The sequence below is a fragment of the Microcaecilia unicolor genome, chromosome 1 (genome assembly GCF_901765095.1).
Source record: "Microcaecilia unicolor chromosome 1, aMicUni1.1, whole genome shotgun sequence".
NCBI classification, from domain to species: domain Eukaryota; kingdom Metazoa; phylum Chordata; class Amphibia; order Gymnophiona; family Siphonopidae; genus Microcaecilia; species Microcaecilia unicolor.
Window position 1 is genome coordinate 279,156,356 of NC_044031.1, and position 16,632 is coordinate 279,172,987.

Sequence of the window (16,632 nt, forward strand, 5' to 3'; positions counted from 1 at the left end):
CATGACGTAGCTATAATTCGGGTTCCTCTTTCCCACATGCATCACTTTGCACTTGCTCACATTAAACGTCATCTGCCATTTAGACGCCCAGTCTCCCAGTCTTATAAGGTCCTCTTGTAATTTTTCACAATCCTCCAGTGATTTAACGACTTTGAATAACTTTGTGTCGTTGGCAAATTTAATTACCTCACTAGTTACTCCCATCTCTGTCATTTATAAGTATGTTAAACAGCAGCGGTCCTAGCACAGACCCCTGGGGAACCCCACTAACTACCCTTCTCCATTGAGAATACTGACCATTTAACGTCAGACTCTCCGGTCTATAATTTCCTGGTTCTCCTTTTAAAAATCGGCGTTACATTTGCCACCCTCCAATCTTCCGGTACCACGCTTGATTTTAAGGATAAATTATATATTACTAACAATAGCTCCGCAAGTTCATTTCTCAGTTCTATCAGTACTCTGGGATGAATACCATCCGGTCCAGGAGATTTGCAACTCTTCAATTTGTAGAGCTGCCCCATTACATCCTCCAGGTTTATAGAGAATTCATTTAGTTTCTCTGACTTGTCAGGTTCGAATACCATTTCTGGCACCGGTATCTCTCCCAAGTCTTTCTCGGTAAAGACCAAAGCAAAGAATTCATTTAATCTTTCCGCTATGGCTTTGCCTTCCCTGATCGCCCCTTTTACCCCTCGGTCATCTATTGGTCCAACCGATTCTTTTGCTGGCTTCCTGCTTTTAATATACCTAAAAAAAATGTTTACTATCCTGCTTATAATCGAAAGAGAAAAACGCCTAGCGACCCAAATCGGGAGATGGGTGTCTTTTTCCCGTGGGCGCCCAAATCGGTATAATCGAAAGCCGATTTTGGGCGTGTCCAACTGCAATCCATCGCGGAAACGGGTAAAGTTGACGGGGCATGTCGGAGGTGTGGTGAAGGCGGAACTGGGGCGTGGTTATCGGCCGAGGAGAGATGGGCATCTTTAGCTGATAATCGAAAAAAAAGGCGTTTTTATCGTGATTTTGGGTCACTTTTTTTGGACCCTTTTTTTTCACGAACAAGTCCCAAAAAAGTGCCCCAACTGCCCAGATGACCACTGGAGGGAATCGGGGATGACCTCCCCGGAGTCCCCCAGTGGTCACTAACCCCCTCCCACCAAAAAAAAAAACCACTTTAAAAACTTTTTTCCCAGCCTTTATGCCAGCCTCAAATGCCGTACCCACCTCCATGACAGCATAATGTGTTCTATCCTCTGACAGCCTTTCCCTGATTCTGATGTGGCTCTCGGGTGAGTGTGACACCTTTTCTGTTATGTGGGTGTAGGGTATTGGGCTCCATAATTCCACTAGCTTGTGGCAAATGCTCACGATGTTGGTAGTTGGTAGGCTCTACTCCCATGGTACTTTCCCCCTGCTTACTGGGTCAGAGTGTGCCCTGTTTTGTTTCCGGTAGTCCATGAGGTAGTGGCCATTTTTGTAAGCCAGTTTTAGATCCCTTTCACGTGTTAGCCACGTTACAGAACTTAGTTCTTACCTTGAATGTGGCTGAAAGAGGGCATTGTACACCATTCTGCCAGCTCTGACCTACCTCAGTACCAGGGAGACTCGTTGCCAGTGGGGCACAACCTCTGATCTGTAGTTAACTGTGAGTAAGCGTGCTTATTCCAATAAAGAACGTTTTCAGAGAGATTAGTCTTCAGGTGTCAACTGGTGTGCCAAGGTTATACAGCAGCAACAAGTCCTAGAGGCCTGCGTGTATGCAGGTCCCTGGAGCACTTTTAGTGGGTATCGCAGTGCACTTCAGCCAGGTGGACCCAGGCCCATGCCCCCCTACCTGTAACACTTGTGCTGGTAAATGGGAGGTCTCCAAAACCCACTGTACCCACATGTAGGTGCCCCCTTCACCCCTAAGAGCTATGGTAGTGTTGTACATTTGTGGGTAGTGGGTTTTGGGGGAGGGGGCTTGGGTGCTCAGCACCCGTTGTAAGGGAGCTATGCATGTGGGATCTTTTTCTGACGTCCACCGCACTGACCTCTAGGGTACCCAGTTGGTGTCCTGGCATATCAGGGGGGCCAGTGTACTACGAATCCTGGCCCCTCCCATGACCAAATGGCTCGGATTAGGACGTTTCTGAGCTGGGCGTTTTTAGTTTCCATTATCGCTAAAAAAAAACAAATGCCCAGTTGAAAAACGTCCATTTTTTTCGAAAATATGGTCTCTCCTGTCTCTTCACGTACCCGTTTTCGGACATAGATGCCCATGGAGATAGGCGTTCGCGTTCGATTATGCCTCTCCACGTGTTTTTGCCTCCAACGCAATCTTTTTTTCAAAGTCCCTCTTAGCCTTCCTTATCAGCGCTTTGCATGTGACTTGACATTCCTTATGCCGTTTCTTATTATTTTCAGTTGGTTCCTTCTTCCATTTTCTGAAGGATTTTCTTTTAGCTCTAATAGCTTCCTTCACCTCACTTTTTAACCATGCCCGCTGTCGTTTGGTCTTCCGTCCTTCTTTTTTAATACGCGGAATATATTTGGCCTGGGCTTCCAGGATGGTGTTTTTGAACAGCATCCACGCCCTACTAGGCTACTCCTCCACTCCACTTGCTACAGGTGAGTAGCTTCACTTTTTATACTGCTTATCCTAGCACAAAATCTAGGAGCTCCACTTGTACAGCACTGTGTCAATAATAAGCACACAATTGAGTCCCTGCGCTGCCTTGTGATCGATCATGTCACCCCCCACCCGAGAGGAGGGGATCTTAATAGAAGATTATTGCAGCAGAAAACTTTTTGGATATACCATCTAGCGACGGTAGAACCCAATGGACTTAACACTTACATCCATTGGGGTTGTTACATGTAATTATCACCAGCTGGATTGCGGAAGTAACTTGCTGAGGCTGGCACTTCCGATATGGTATAAAAAGAATGCCAGCGCCATGTTTGAATCCTTGGAGTACAATCTTGAGTAGTAGGAGTAAGCCACGAGTCAATGTATATTAGTGGGTGTGCCATATGGATGGAGTTCGAGCTAATATTTTCCCATTTTGCATTTGCAGGATTTTCCCTTGACAGAGCACTGAAGCAAAACAGGCACCTGTCAGGTCATTGATTACTCCTGGGATTGCACACGTTTATATGCACAGATAAGTGTTATAAGTCATCTCCGCTACAATGAATGATAACATTTTTGTTGATATAACATTGGTCACATGATTCTTACACTAAAGTAGAAGAAGTGGAAACGGAGAGGTTCACGTTAATCACAGAACAAGCAACAAAAAAAGAAATTAAAAAAGTTTTTTGTTCAGCAGTTACGGATGGTTGGGGGCCGTCTATGATTATAATGTCACAGCGATCAGGCATACCAGATTGGAGATAAATGAGTTGCCTAGTGACTGTATGAGACTTCCCCAAAAACAAATTAATCTTGTGACCATCTGGCACTATTTGAGCTTTACCACTGATTGGTTGTATACTGGTTATATTCTTGGTAGCGTATCACCACCACAATTTTTGACAGTTATCCTAGAAATATGCAGTGGATTTTCCTGCATCGATCTTAATAATGGCTTATGGACTTTTCAGTTAGGAAATTATCCAAGCCTTTTAAAAACTCTTCTAAGCTAACTGCTTTTACCATATTCTTTGTCAATGAATTCCAGAGTTTAATTACACATTGAACCCCAAATTCTGTATATGGTGCCTTAAATTGTGTACGCTAATTTGGCTGCATGGGGGAGGAACAGAAAGAAACCTTGGTGAACCCGGCAGATGTACTGAGCCAAACTGACAAGTTAAAGAGTGATAAATCACCTGGACTGGATGGGTATTGAAAGAATTCAAACATGAAATTTCTGATCTGTTGTTAGTGATCTGTAAGCTGTCAGTAAAATAATCCGTAGTACCTGAAGATTGGAGGGTGGCCAATGTAAAGTTGATTTTTTAACAAGGGTTCCAGGGGTGATCCAGGAAATTATAGACTGGTAAACTTGACTTCAGTGCTGGGGAAATAGTGGAAACTATTAAAAAGAATAAAAATTATAGAACACATAAATAAACATGGTTTAATGGGACAGAGTCAGCATGGGTTCAACCACGGGAAGTTTTGCCTCACTAACTTGCTTCATTTCTTTCTTGGCGTAAATAAACATGCATGAATAAAGGTGAGCCGGTTGATATAGTATATCTGGATTTTCAGAAAGCTTTTGACAAAGTTGCTCATGACAGACTCCTGAGAAAATAAAGTCATGGGATAAGAGGCAATATCCTTCTGTGGATTAGCAAATAGTTATTGAACAGAAAACAGAGGGTAGGGTTAAATAGCCATTTTTCTCAATGGAGGAGGGGGAATAGTGGAGTACCACAGGGATCTATACTGGAAAAAAGAATGAGTGAGATGATTAAATTTGCAAATGACACACAACTATTCAAAGTTGTCAAAATGCACGTGGATTGTGAAAAATTGCAGGAAGACCATAGGAAATTGGAAAACTGGGCATCCAAATGGCAGATGAAATTTAATGTGGACAAATGCAAAGTCATGCACATTGGGAAGCATAATTCGAATCATGGTTACCTGTTGCTAGGGTCTACCTTGGGAGTCAGCACTCAAGAAAAATATCTAGATGTCATTGCAGACAATATGCTGAAATCTTCTGCCCAGTGTGGCAGCAGCCAAAAAAGTAAACAGGATGCTAGGAATCATTAGGAAAGGGATACAAAATAAGACAAAAACCATGACTTGAGATTTGTTAACTTCCCAAGGATACAGAATGTTCTTCCGCTTGAGATGTTGAAACGATATTTTTCAGAAACTTTGAATATTTTGGAAAAAGACATTCCACCTTTCTCTCAAGTGTATTATGTCCCAGAAAAGAACTTGAATCAAGAGACTGAAAGACCTATTGATGTTTCGCTTTTGCTTGAGATATCGGACTCTAAATTAGCAACGGCTGCCACCTTGGTGGCGACCATCGCTTTATTGCCTGGTAAGAATTGGATTTTCCGTCTTTTTTTCCGTAATAAGGAAAAACCCTTTTTGGGTTTTAAAATTTCCTTATTTCCTGATGTCTCGAAAGAGACTCGACGGCAGAGGAAACAATTTTTGCTTCAAACCCGAAATAATACACTTGGGGGGGGGGGGGGGGGTGCCTTTTTCTTAAGGTACCCCTGCAAGTGTATAGTAAGGCTGGGGGGCAAGAAATATGTATTTACTGAACCTGAACATCTGTCATCATTAGTTACCTCAGTTAAAATGGAGAAACATTAGAAAATGTATAACTTCCTAGCAGAAAATGTTATACTTTATAACTAAATTCCTTTGATATATTTTCTCCATTTAATTACCTTAATCTTGGATCTCCAATTATGGACTTGAGTGTCTTATAATTTTGAAAGCGTAAAGAATTATTTGCCCTTTCTATGTATTTTCCTTGTAACAGTTCCTAGTTAAGTGACACTTTCTTAAACAAGAGGTTTCTTGTTCATATTGACTAAATGAATAATAAAAAAAAAAGAATATTATAATGCCTCTGTATTGCTCCATGGTGCAACCTCACCTTGAGTATTGTATTTAGTTCTGATTGCCATATCTCAAAAAAGATATAGGGGAATTATAATAGGTTCAAAGAAGAGCAAACAAAATGATAAAGGAGATGGAATTTCTCTCATATGAGGAAAGACTAAAGGAGTTGGCTGAGGGGGGATATGATTGAGTTCTAGAAAATCCTGAGTGGCATAGAACGGGTAGAAGTGAATCGACTTTTCACTTTTTCAAAAAGTACAAAGACCAGGGGACACTCAATGAAATTATATGGAATTACTTTTAAAACAAATCGGGGGAAATATTTTTTTTCACTCAAATAATAGTTAAGCTCTGGAACTCACTGCCAGAGGATGTGGTAACAGTGGTTAGCGTATCTGGGTTTAAAAAAGGTTTGGATGAGTTTCTGGAGGAAAAGTCCATAGTCTGTTATTGAGATGGACATGGGGAAGCCACTGCTTGCCCCGGCATTGGTAGCATGGAATGTTACTACTAATTGGCTTTCTACCATGTACTTGCAACCTGGATTGGCCACTGTTGGAAACAGGATACTGGGCTAGATGGACCATTGGTCTGACCCAGTATGGCTATTGTTATGTTATGTTATGTTCCCATGCACTGAGGCCACTTTTAGCGAAGCAGTAAAATGGCTGCATTTTCCATTTTCTGTATTAATTGCCACATGCTAATTTTCCAATTAGCGTGTGGCTATTAGCATGGGAGTTCTTGCTGGAGTGGAGGAGTGGCCTAGTGGTTAGGGTGGTGGACTTTGGTCCTGAGGAACTGAGTTCAATTCCCGGCACAGGCAGCTCCTTGTGACTCTGGGCAAGTCACTTAACCCTCCATTGCCTGCCACACTGAGCCTGCCATGAGTGGGAAAACGTGGGGTACAAATGTAACAAAAAAATATATATATATATATATTTACTATGCATAAGAGCTCATGAGCTAACCACATGCTAATTGGTTAGCTTGTGGCAATGCAACTGCGCTAACCTATTAGCACTGGGCATACCTGCTCTCTGCTCCCAAATGTGCCCCAGTACTATAAAATGCTTACCAAACACAAAACTACCACGGGTCACCTCAGCGTGTCCCAAGGTAGTGGATTTTAACCTGCGGTAAACACACAGTCTCTTTATCTCTCTCTCTTTTCAATCCAACATTCCTTTCTTCATTTATTTTCCCTTCACCTCCCTCACCCCTCCCCTCTCCCCTACCCACCCAGTACTTTGCAGCATCTTTCCTTGGTGCCTCCTCCATCAGGGAGCTGTACTAAAGTTACAGTAACAATGCGCAGGACCGCAGCTCTGCATGCCGCTACTTCCTCTTGTGGCTCCACCCCCTTAAATATCAACTTCTCACACACAGAGTCGCAGTCCCGCGCATCTTTACTGTAACTTTAGTATGGCCACCCAACAGAAGAGGCACCAAGAGACAGGAAAGATGCTGTATGGTGGTGGGTGGGTAGGGGAGAGAGAGGGAGCGAAGAAGCTTGCAGTTGTAGCTGGGAAGGCTTAGCTTCCCCAAGCCTCTTCTACAGGGTGCCTATGAGGATTTTCTTGGTTTGCTGTGTGAAATTCCACTTGTGAAAAATGTTGCCAATTGTGGCTTTTGTTACCCGCAAAGGTTTATTTTAAATTCACTGTTAATGAGTTATTGCGAGGTGAAGTCTTTCAAAGTAGCTCAATAACAATGTGATGTTTGAAAAACGCTTTGTGAAAGTTTGCTTTAGAGCTCATTTTTAGCTGTAGCAAATTTTTGCAAAGTGGCCTATAAACTCGTGGAAAATTCTGCAGGTTGGGACTCTAGGTCACATTTCATTCCATCCTAGCTGGGAGAGATGAAATGTGACCTGTCTCTGGAAAAACATGACTAAAGCCACTAGAAACAAAAAATGAAGTTTTTCTGAATTCTATTACAGCAAACAGTTTGTAATACAACAGTCTGAATGAACCCCATCGTGTTAAGTGAAAAATTAAAAAAGTTACTGAAGTTCAAACATGTAACTTTTTCACACTTTTTATGGACCCATGACATGAAAAATTGCCCATTCTCAACATTTTGGATTTAAGATTTTAGTCATGGTTTCCCAGAGATAATCATAAATATTTGTATTCTCATTACTGGAGACAGTGCAGAAAGATGAGGACCCCATGTGAAGGGCAATTGTGTAAGTGGGTGTCTGCGGTTATGCATTCCCTGTGCATGCATATATGTTAAAAATGTAGCACTTATGTGTGTTAGTACCATTAGCACTATTCTATAAGGACATTCATATGTGCTATATCATGCAAGAGCCAAGGATGTGTACATGTGGGTGGAGCATGGGTGGGATGTGGGTAGAATATGGGAGGGGTGTGGGCAGAGCTTGGGGACCGTGTGGATGGAGCATGGGCAGGGTGTGGGTGGATCATGGTCAGGATGTGGGTGGGGCATGGGAAGGATGTGGGTGGAGCATGGGTGACTAATTAAAATGGATGTATGGATAGTATAGGGGTTGTAAGGGATCCATCCTGGACTTGAGTATAAATGATTCAGTGGAACGTATAGTGAATTCCCATGAGAACAGCCAGACCTCCCTTGCCTTAGGTATATTGTGAGCCCTCTAGGGACAGAAAAATCTCTACTGTACCTAATGTACACAGCTTTGATAGCTTTCAGGTCTGCAGGTGGAATAGAAGACAATATTGATGCACTGATGAACAGGAAAGCGTGGACATATGAACTTAGTCCTGAACCTAAAAAAGCAGCAGGAGAAACATATGCTCAAGTGTAGTTAAACAACTTTATTTCTATTCACAGAGTGAAAATGCACATTACTACAGAAAAAATACCTATTCATCCTGTTTGTACATCGTTATTTCATTTGATATAATGGACCACGCTATCAAACAGATGAGGCTTGGTATACACACACATATAAAATGGTACCCTCCAGGTGCCAGGAGAACCCTTACAGCAGTGTTACAGTACTGTGACTTTGATTTTATGTACATATTTGGACACTTTAAATATTAATCTGAAAACATAAAGCACTGTATTATAGAATAAGTACATACTGTATATTTATATTTCATCTGAACAGCGTTTTTTTTCAAATGCAAATGCAACCTTCTTATAAGGGGCTGAATATGTGAAGACGTTACAAAAAGAGTGGGTATAACTATTTATAAGAATTAACATTTCAGGACTAGATGCCTACCAATATGATTCAATTTTCGGTCTCCTGCCTAGGCCAGAGAAGCAGTACAGGAGAGTGCATTCTTATGGCAACAAGAATGGCACACTCCAGAACAGGGCTGGTCTTAGCAAGTGCGGGGCCCTGTGCAGACCAATTTGGTGGGGCCCCATCCTAGCTCCGCCCCCACCCTAGCTCCACCCCATTGATAAGATTATTCCATTTTTAGAATTTTTTTTTATTTATGAAATTTCAAATAAAGACAAATGAAGCTAAACTTGTACAAAAAAACTGATTGAAATAATAAGCACAATGCTATCATCATGAAACCTCCCCTCCCCCGAAATTATTCAGTTCAAGTCCACTACAATTAGTAGTTCCAATTCTCATAACAAAGGAGAAAATAAGGAAAAATTTTAAGAAAAGATCCAGCACAGTGCTACAGTGTACAAGGTATGCCAGGAATGCTTTATCTGCCTATGGTTGGAGAGAGGTTGAGTGACTCGATGCGGTCCCGGTCCGGCTTGGAGCGGAGGCACGAGGCAGAGTTGAGGCATGCTGAGCGGGGCCCCCTTAGGCGCCTTGGTCGCCTCTGCCTAAGACCGGCCCTGCTCCAGAAAACATATGTGGCTGAAAGCAGGGCCGCTGAGAGACCAAGCCGGACCTTGAGGGCGGTTCCCGCAGGCCTCCCACTCCACCTGGCTGCCCAACTGGCAGTAGCTTACTGCTCACTTGGTCTGTCTCCTGCTCCTGTGTGCCGGGTTATTGCATTAACTCTGCTCTGCCTGCTATGGGTCCTTCTTCCTGCCATATCCCCTCCTGCCTAAGCGGAAATAGGAAGTACTTCACATATGAGGCGGGATGTGGCCGGCAGAGCAAAATTAATGTGATAACATGATAACCTGGTACACAGGAGCAGGAGACAAATCCAGCCTTCTGAATGTCACTGGAAGCCTGAAGAAAGCAGCTTTTCTATTGCTGGCACTGGCCCCCCCTTGCAGACCGGGCCTAGGTGAATCTTGCACACCCCCCCCCCCCCCCCCCCCCCAGCAGTCCTGGCTGAAAATATCATTCTTTTTGCAAAAATATGAAGAAAAAAAGCTGCAAAGTTTCTCTAACCTTGCAAATGAGAGGAAGCAATAAATAGACAATGTGTTACTGTCATCTTAGCGCTCTTCGCTCTGTAGAGGCAAACAAGCCCACACCATTGCACTGTATGAAAATTGCACTAAAGTACTAACCTTGTCTTCATGTTCAACATTAGAACTACAATTGAGAAAAAGTTATATAATCTTCAGGTACAGAAAGCAGAAGATTTCAGATGTACACAATCCATCACTCTTGTGACATTTTAAAGAATCTGGCCCATTGCCCCGAACAGAAGCATGTCTTGCCCATATTTATTCAGCAGAAGATTTTCAAAGCAAACTTGAGAACTATTATGAAATGTGCGGCGTATGTAAAGCAAAGCAGCAAATTTCTAGTTCCCCTGGGCTCTTCTAGTCTAATGTAAAGAACTTCCTGATAGAGAAAGAGAATTCCAACGTGAGACAATAAGTTCAGTCCTTAGGGAAATTAAAGAACTTACATGTAAGAGAGCGAACTGAAGGTTACCACTTTGGCTTGTTAGTAACCTATGGGCAGCCTCCACATGGGTTAAAAGGATCCCAAGTATAATTCATGAACCTATAAGACCGTACGAAAGGATCATGAGAGATTAAAAGCAGAAGTTAGTGCAACTGTGGCCTGTCTGAGCTGGAGCCTGAGAAGTTCTAAGCATTACGTGCCCCACAATAGAGAAAGCCGAGCTGACTTTCACAGAATCACTGCTTTAAAAAAGCTGTTCCAGGCTCTAAAAGAGCCTTAAGTGGTTCTTAAGTCTCATGACAGTACTCCTCACATCTGTTTTTCTGCTCACCAAAGTATGTTAGTTTCTATCTGAAGAGCTGCATTCCTGAATGCCAGTCAGCTAGGAAGCTTCATTTTGTAGAAAAGTTACAGAAAGGATCAGGGTTATTTTTTTTTAATCAGTTCGAGTTGCTTCAGGAACACAGTCAAAGTTGCTGCTTTTTTAACGACTTGCAGTGACTAGGGATTACATTATCAAAATACCAAGACGTTACTGAGAGATCACAAACCAATGTTCATCGGTTTGAGTTTTTGAAGGTCCATCTTTACACAGTTTCTACATCTTCTGGGTATAGTCAAAACAGCAGATTAATCTTCAGGGATGCACGTCTGAAATTTGTTAAAGGAGAAGTTGCAGAGCTTGTGCGTGTTCAAACTGTGAGGCACAAGCATGTAGCACAGGCAGGAGAGTTCAGGCTATTGGATTATGGGCTGAACTGTCCCATTTTTCCTTCTGTCCATACTGTATGATGTTGCAGTGGCATTGAGGATCGTTTGTCCACTACATTAGGAGTTTGTCTCCTTAATGATGTAGTCATTTCTTACAGTGAAATAATGAGAAACAGCTTATGCATATGCAATTCACGGGTACTTTATGACAAATTCAGTCAATACGACTGTTTGTAACATACTAGAGATGAAATCTCACAACCGGGCTGTGCTGTTTACCCAGCTGTTAAACTGGTGCTTCTTTTCCCATTTGAGAATAGCTTGTTAACACAAAAACATGCAATCCAGGACATTCAGAATGAAAAATGTGATCATTTGACTATGAGATTTGATAAGCAAAGCTGGAAATGTGAGGGAGAGATGAGTGATTATGACATGAACTTTGTTAAATCCAGAATTTAGATAGTTAACTAAAAGATTTTGTTGCCCACCATTTTTGCAAAATGTTTTTTTTCTTGCCTATCATTTCATAGTGTAGCTCAATAAGAGGAAAAATAACCGCTTGCTCTTGTGAATGTTAAAACCTCAAGAAAGTGATAGGTTTTATGCATTCAATCAGTTATTTAGGGGCTGGTGTAATAATGTTAATGCTACTATACTGATATATACAGTGTGTTTTTTCTAGCGAAAAAGGTGCCAGTACTCAAATGCCAGGCCACCTTTCAGGGGTGGGGTGATCACTAAGGGACCCACCCCACAATAGCCAGGCCCCCTGCAACCAGTCACAGAATCTATGACAAGGCAGAATTGGTGTGTAGAGTCTGAGCTCTTTCATTAAAACCTGGGGACCATGGGTCAATTTTAGCAGACAATGGAAAAGGTGCCGGTACTCAGTACCCCCAAGTACCCCCTCAAAACAAGCCCTGGATATATATCAGCACTGTGCTATTTTCACTGGTATGTTACAAGGGTTTATTATCAAGAGTAACTACATGCAAAGTGCCAGAGGTTCATGGGCTCTGGGGTACCCCCTAAATGCAATTCATTTTATGCAGCTGGACCTAAAACTGAAAGAACATGAACTTTTATTGCATATAACTGATGAATCATTAATATTACCCATTAAAAATAAAGAAGATTGCTTTTGTCATCTATGCAGTAGAATCATAAGGCCGAGCACATTAATCAAATATTGTTCTTTAGCTGGGACACTATAAACTCGAACTTTATCTAAGAAGGGTAAAGATCATTTTGCAGGTTTGGCATTCATTGCAGTGCATAATAGCTTAGCAACACAGAAGACAGGAGAAGAAGATTAACTGGTCCATCCAGTCTGGTTTGTTATTTTTGTCCACTCTGCCAAGGATATGTCCTAGCTGCCAGCCACAGAGCACCATCGCATGTAGGATATCACTCCATGTCCAAAATATGTTTGTTTTCAGTTTATTCCATTGTATTCCTCCCTCCTGAAAAACTGGGCATGCAAGATCCCCTTTTGCGTTTACACCCAGCACTCTTAACCACTCATTCCCAGCCACAAAGTCACAAAAATCCAGCCACCAACACCAGAATGGATGTTAACCTGAAAATCTAGTCTCTTAGGTCCCCAAGCTCTTTTCAGATGTTTATTTTTTTGTTTGTGTTTATTAAACGCTTAATCACCAATCTTGGTCAAAGCCAAATTGAGGCGATTTTCCATTAAAAAATACAAAACATAACCCCCCCCCCCCCCCCGAAAAACGGAAATTGAATTCCATCTTTAAAAAGACTCACACCAAGAGAACACACATACGGATCATAGGATTTCTGGTGTTGCCATCCCCTCCCCCAAAACACCGCAACATGGAATAAATGTGCTTTCAGATTGGTTCTCAACCTTTTATAAGAAGACTCAGAGCGCAAGTCAAGGGGGAGATTACTCCACAACCTGCGGGCCAGGAAAAAGAATGCACTATTTCAAGTAGATTCCCACTGGACTTATGCAGGACTCAGCAGAACCAATCTATAATCATTGTTTGAATGCAATGAACGAGAGGCGGCAAAGGTATTGTTAAAGCTGCCAAATAATATGGAATGCCATCATGTAAAGCTTTGAAGGTTACAGTGAGAATTTTGAACTGTACCATATACTGAAAACAGGGAGCCAATGAAGTCTCCAAAATAGAGACGTAACATGGTCCCTATGTTTTGCCCTGCAAAGAAATCATGTAGCTGTGTTCTGTAATGATTGCAGATGTTTCAGGTAAATTTGGGGAATTCCACCGTAGATACTGTTGCAGTAATCCAGATGTGAAGTTATGTATGCATGATAAAAAGTCTGCAAGGATTCTGAATTTAGAAAAGGTAGAATGGAATATAACTTTCATAGTGCAAAAAAAGCCTGTTTTCATGTTTAGAGAACGTCAGATGTGAGTTAAGTATAACCCCCAGATACTGAAACGATTCCACTCGTATAAACTGCTTACCAAAGAAATTAAGACTGGGACATGGTCAGGGATTATGGTCAGTAATCCAACAAAATGTGTTTTTTTTCCCTTCATTAAGAACCAAATGATTAACAGTAGGCAAGAGGAAATTGAACCCAAGCAGTTCCAATAGTTGAAGATTGATATTGTTGTAGGCAGAATGATAAACTAAGACAATATTATCAGTGTAAAAATATGTCAAGATACCATGGGATTGGATCAAAGTTAGAAAAGGGCTCATAAAGATATTGAATAAAAGAGATAATAAGATAGATCTCTAAGGAACGCCACATTGCAAAGAGTATGTGGCGAATTTTTGACCTGTCTTGAAGACTGTGAAGAATGATCTTGGAGAAAAGAGGAGAACTGAAAACCTTACCCACACTGCCAACAGAAGTTAACCAATTAAGTGAAAGAGAATGATTGACTAAATCAAAAGCTGCTGAGAGATCTAAAGAAATCAGTAAGATGATTAAACCACTGTCCAATCTAACATGTATTTTGCTAGTCAAAGCAGTTATGATTGTTTCGGTGTTATGCCTCACGTAAAAAACAGATTGTCATGGATGAAAGACATTAGAAGATTCAATGTGTGACAAAAGCTATTCATAAACTATCCTTTCAGCCAGCTTTGTCAGAAATGGTAGGGTCGAAATGGGGCAGTAGTTGGCTAGAGAGGAAGAATCAAGTTTTGAATTCTTTAATAACGGGCAGACAGTAGCTGCTTTCCAACTTTTGGGTAGTGTACCAGAGCATAGGCTCTGTGATAGATGGTTTTCTGCTATCACCGAACAGGTCTGGATTTTGGCATAAGCAACATGGACTACTACTGCCTATGACAATTGGCCTATGATTACCTATGTTTGTTGGCCAGTGACTGCAGCAGCATCAGAAAATAAAACTTAATGATGGGATTCAGTGGCCCTACCCCTTACACAGATTTTCTTGAGAACAGGAAGCCCAAGTGGAATGGGGGGGGGGGGGGGGGGGAGGTCAGAGCTGCCCCAAGGCCTTTGAATTGGCTCACAGGTCCTGTGCTGTTTTTCTCTTTTTTCCATGCCTTCCTGAAGTCTGTTACCATTTGAACTGTCACTGCCCACTCCAGAAGGGCATTCCAGGTATCTACCACCTTCCTGTGAAAATATATTTCCTGACCTTGCTCCTGAATATACCTTCTTGTACTCTTGTATTATGATCCCTTGAAGGGGCAACCCATTAAGATGAATGTATGATGTGAAAAATGTCCTTCAAAACTTGTTAAATTATTATCTAAAAATATAGTAGATCAAGGGCATGATGAGCAAGTCACTCACTACAAGCATTTGAACTATAATTCTTGTACTGATTTTAAATAGGGTTTGGAGAGCAGTAGAACATAATTTAGGATATTAGTACACACTAAGTGCAACATGACCCATAGGTATAAAATAGGATGGGCAGCATTTAGCACACGTTAAGCTTTAGTAAAAGGACCACTTAGGGCATACCCAGCCAGTCAGGGTTTTTAGGATACCATGGAATTCAATGGGGATATACTGATACTGGCTGGGTGTGCCCTGAGGACTGGGTTGAAAACCTCTGCCTTAGGGTATAATATCATTAATATTTACCTATATAGATCACCCAACAGAACGGAAGTGGTATGCTTCATCAGCTCTTTTTTCTGGATCAACTGTATGTTGTGAATTTTCTGCTATCTAACAGGGATGCTAATGGCCCAAGAATTTTTTTTTTTTTATCATTTCAAATGTTTTCTTGATTTTTCAAGGTTTTTTTTTTTTTCAATTTGTTTCATATATTTGTTTTGACATTTATTTTGTACATGGGTTAAAACTGTTCAACTGCACACATCCAGTGTGGGCTAATTCATTCATAGGTTGATGCATGTAGAATCAATTTTGCGCTCACTAAAATGTTTAAGGAATGCACAGGCTTTCTTACTATCTGATGAATTTTCAGACTAGTGACTGCTTTATCCAACGGTATTACATTTCAGCAACAGCTCTGAGTTCCTATAATGTTATTTCAAACAGTATTTATATATGTTTAAAAAGTATCTTTAGTATTCATATCTAAAACAGTCTATTATTTTGAAATATGGGTGTTTTGATTTTCCTGGTAGCTGACAGTTTCATCCTCATCAAGTTATCTTCCCCAGTGATTCTGGGTCTCTATTCTCCCCATCTGCTCTACTCTATATTATAATTAATTTGGTTAAGAAAACTTCACAAGGTGGAATCTTAATACTCTGGGTTCTCTCGAGAGAAATGGCAGTGATAAGTATGACAGGAAAAAAGAAAGCCATTTCCTTGCCCTTTCTGCAGGTAAACTTATGCGTATAATATCACTACATGCGTAAGTTTACTGTACGTCTGGGAAGTGTTGCTGGATACATAGTTGGGGGCAGGGAAAAGACTTGTGTAGTTCCAAAATTGCATGCATAAGTTTATACAGGAAATGTACTGACACAAGTAGCATTGGCAGATTTTTACATGTACAGATGCCCCTTTATAGAAGTTTCTTCATAGTTTAGTTCTTAAGTTAGGCTTCTAAATTTGTGCCCTATTTTCAGCAAAACATAGAATCCTAAATTTTCAGCTGAAAATTCATCTTTTCATTTGGAGCTTAAAAGTTTTGCTTATAAATTTAGGCCTGCTATTCATTTGCCTATTTTGTGAATCTCATGCTGAAAATCAGTGCTAAGCTCACAGTCTTTTTTCCTCACTCTAAATCCACCCCATTACCATCCACTTTTTGTCTTCCTAAATTTAAGAGTTTAGGAGTTGAGATTTAATGTGTTTAACTAGCCAGAAACAGCTCCTGGCTGGTTAAGTCGCCTGTTTGGGGCTAACCAGTACGTTTATGCAGCACTTAACTGGTTAATGCTGCTGAAATTAACCAGTTAGCGCCAAACTGCAAACTGATTATTTTGGGGGTGTTGAGGGAGCAGAGTCGGCACTTGGTTGGTTAAGTGCAGATATTCAGTACTCTCAAAGTTAGAAGAATAAATGCTTTGAAAATCAGGCCCATAGTTTACTGCTGCCGGAATTCTGCGCGACCGCGGTGCATAGAATTCTACAGCTGTGCAGAATTCCACATGTCTGCACACAGAATCTGCTCTCCGAGGCTGGATGGATGGA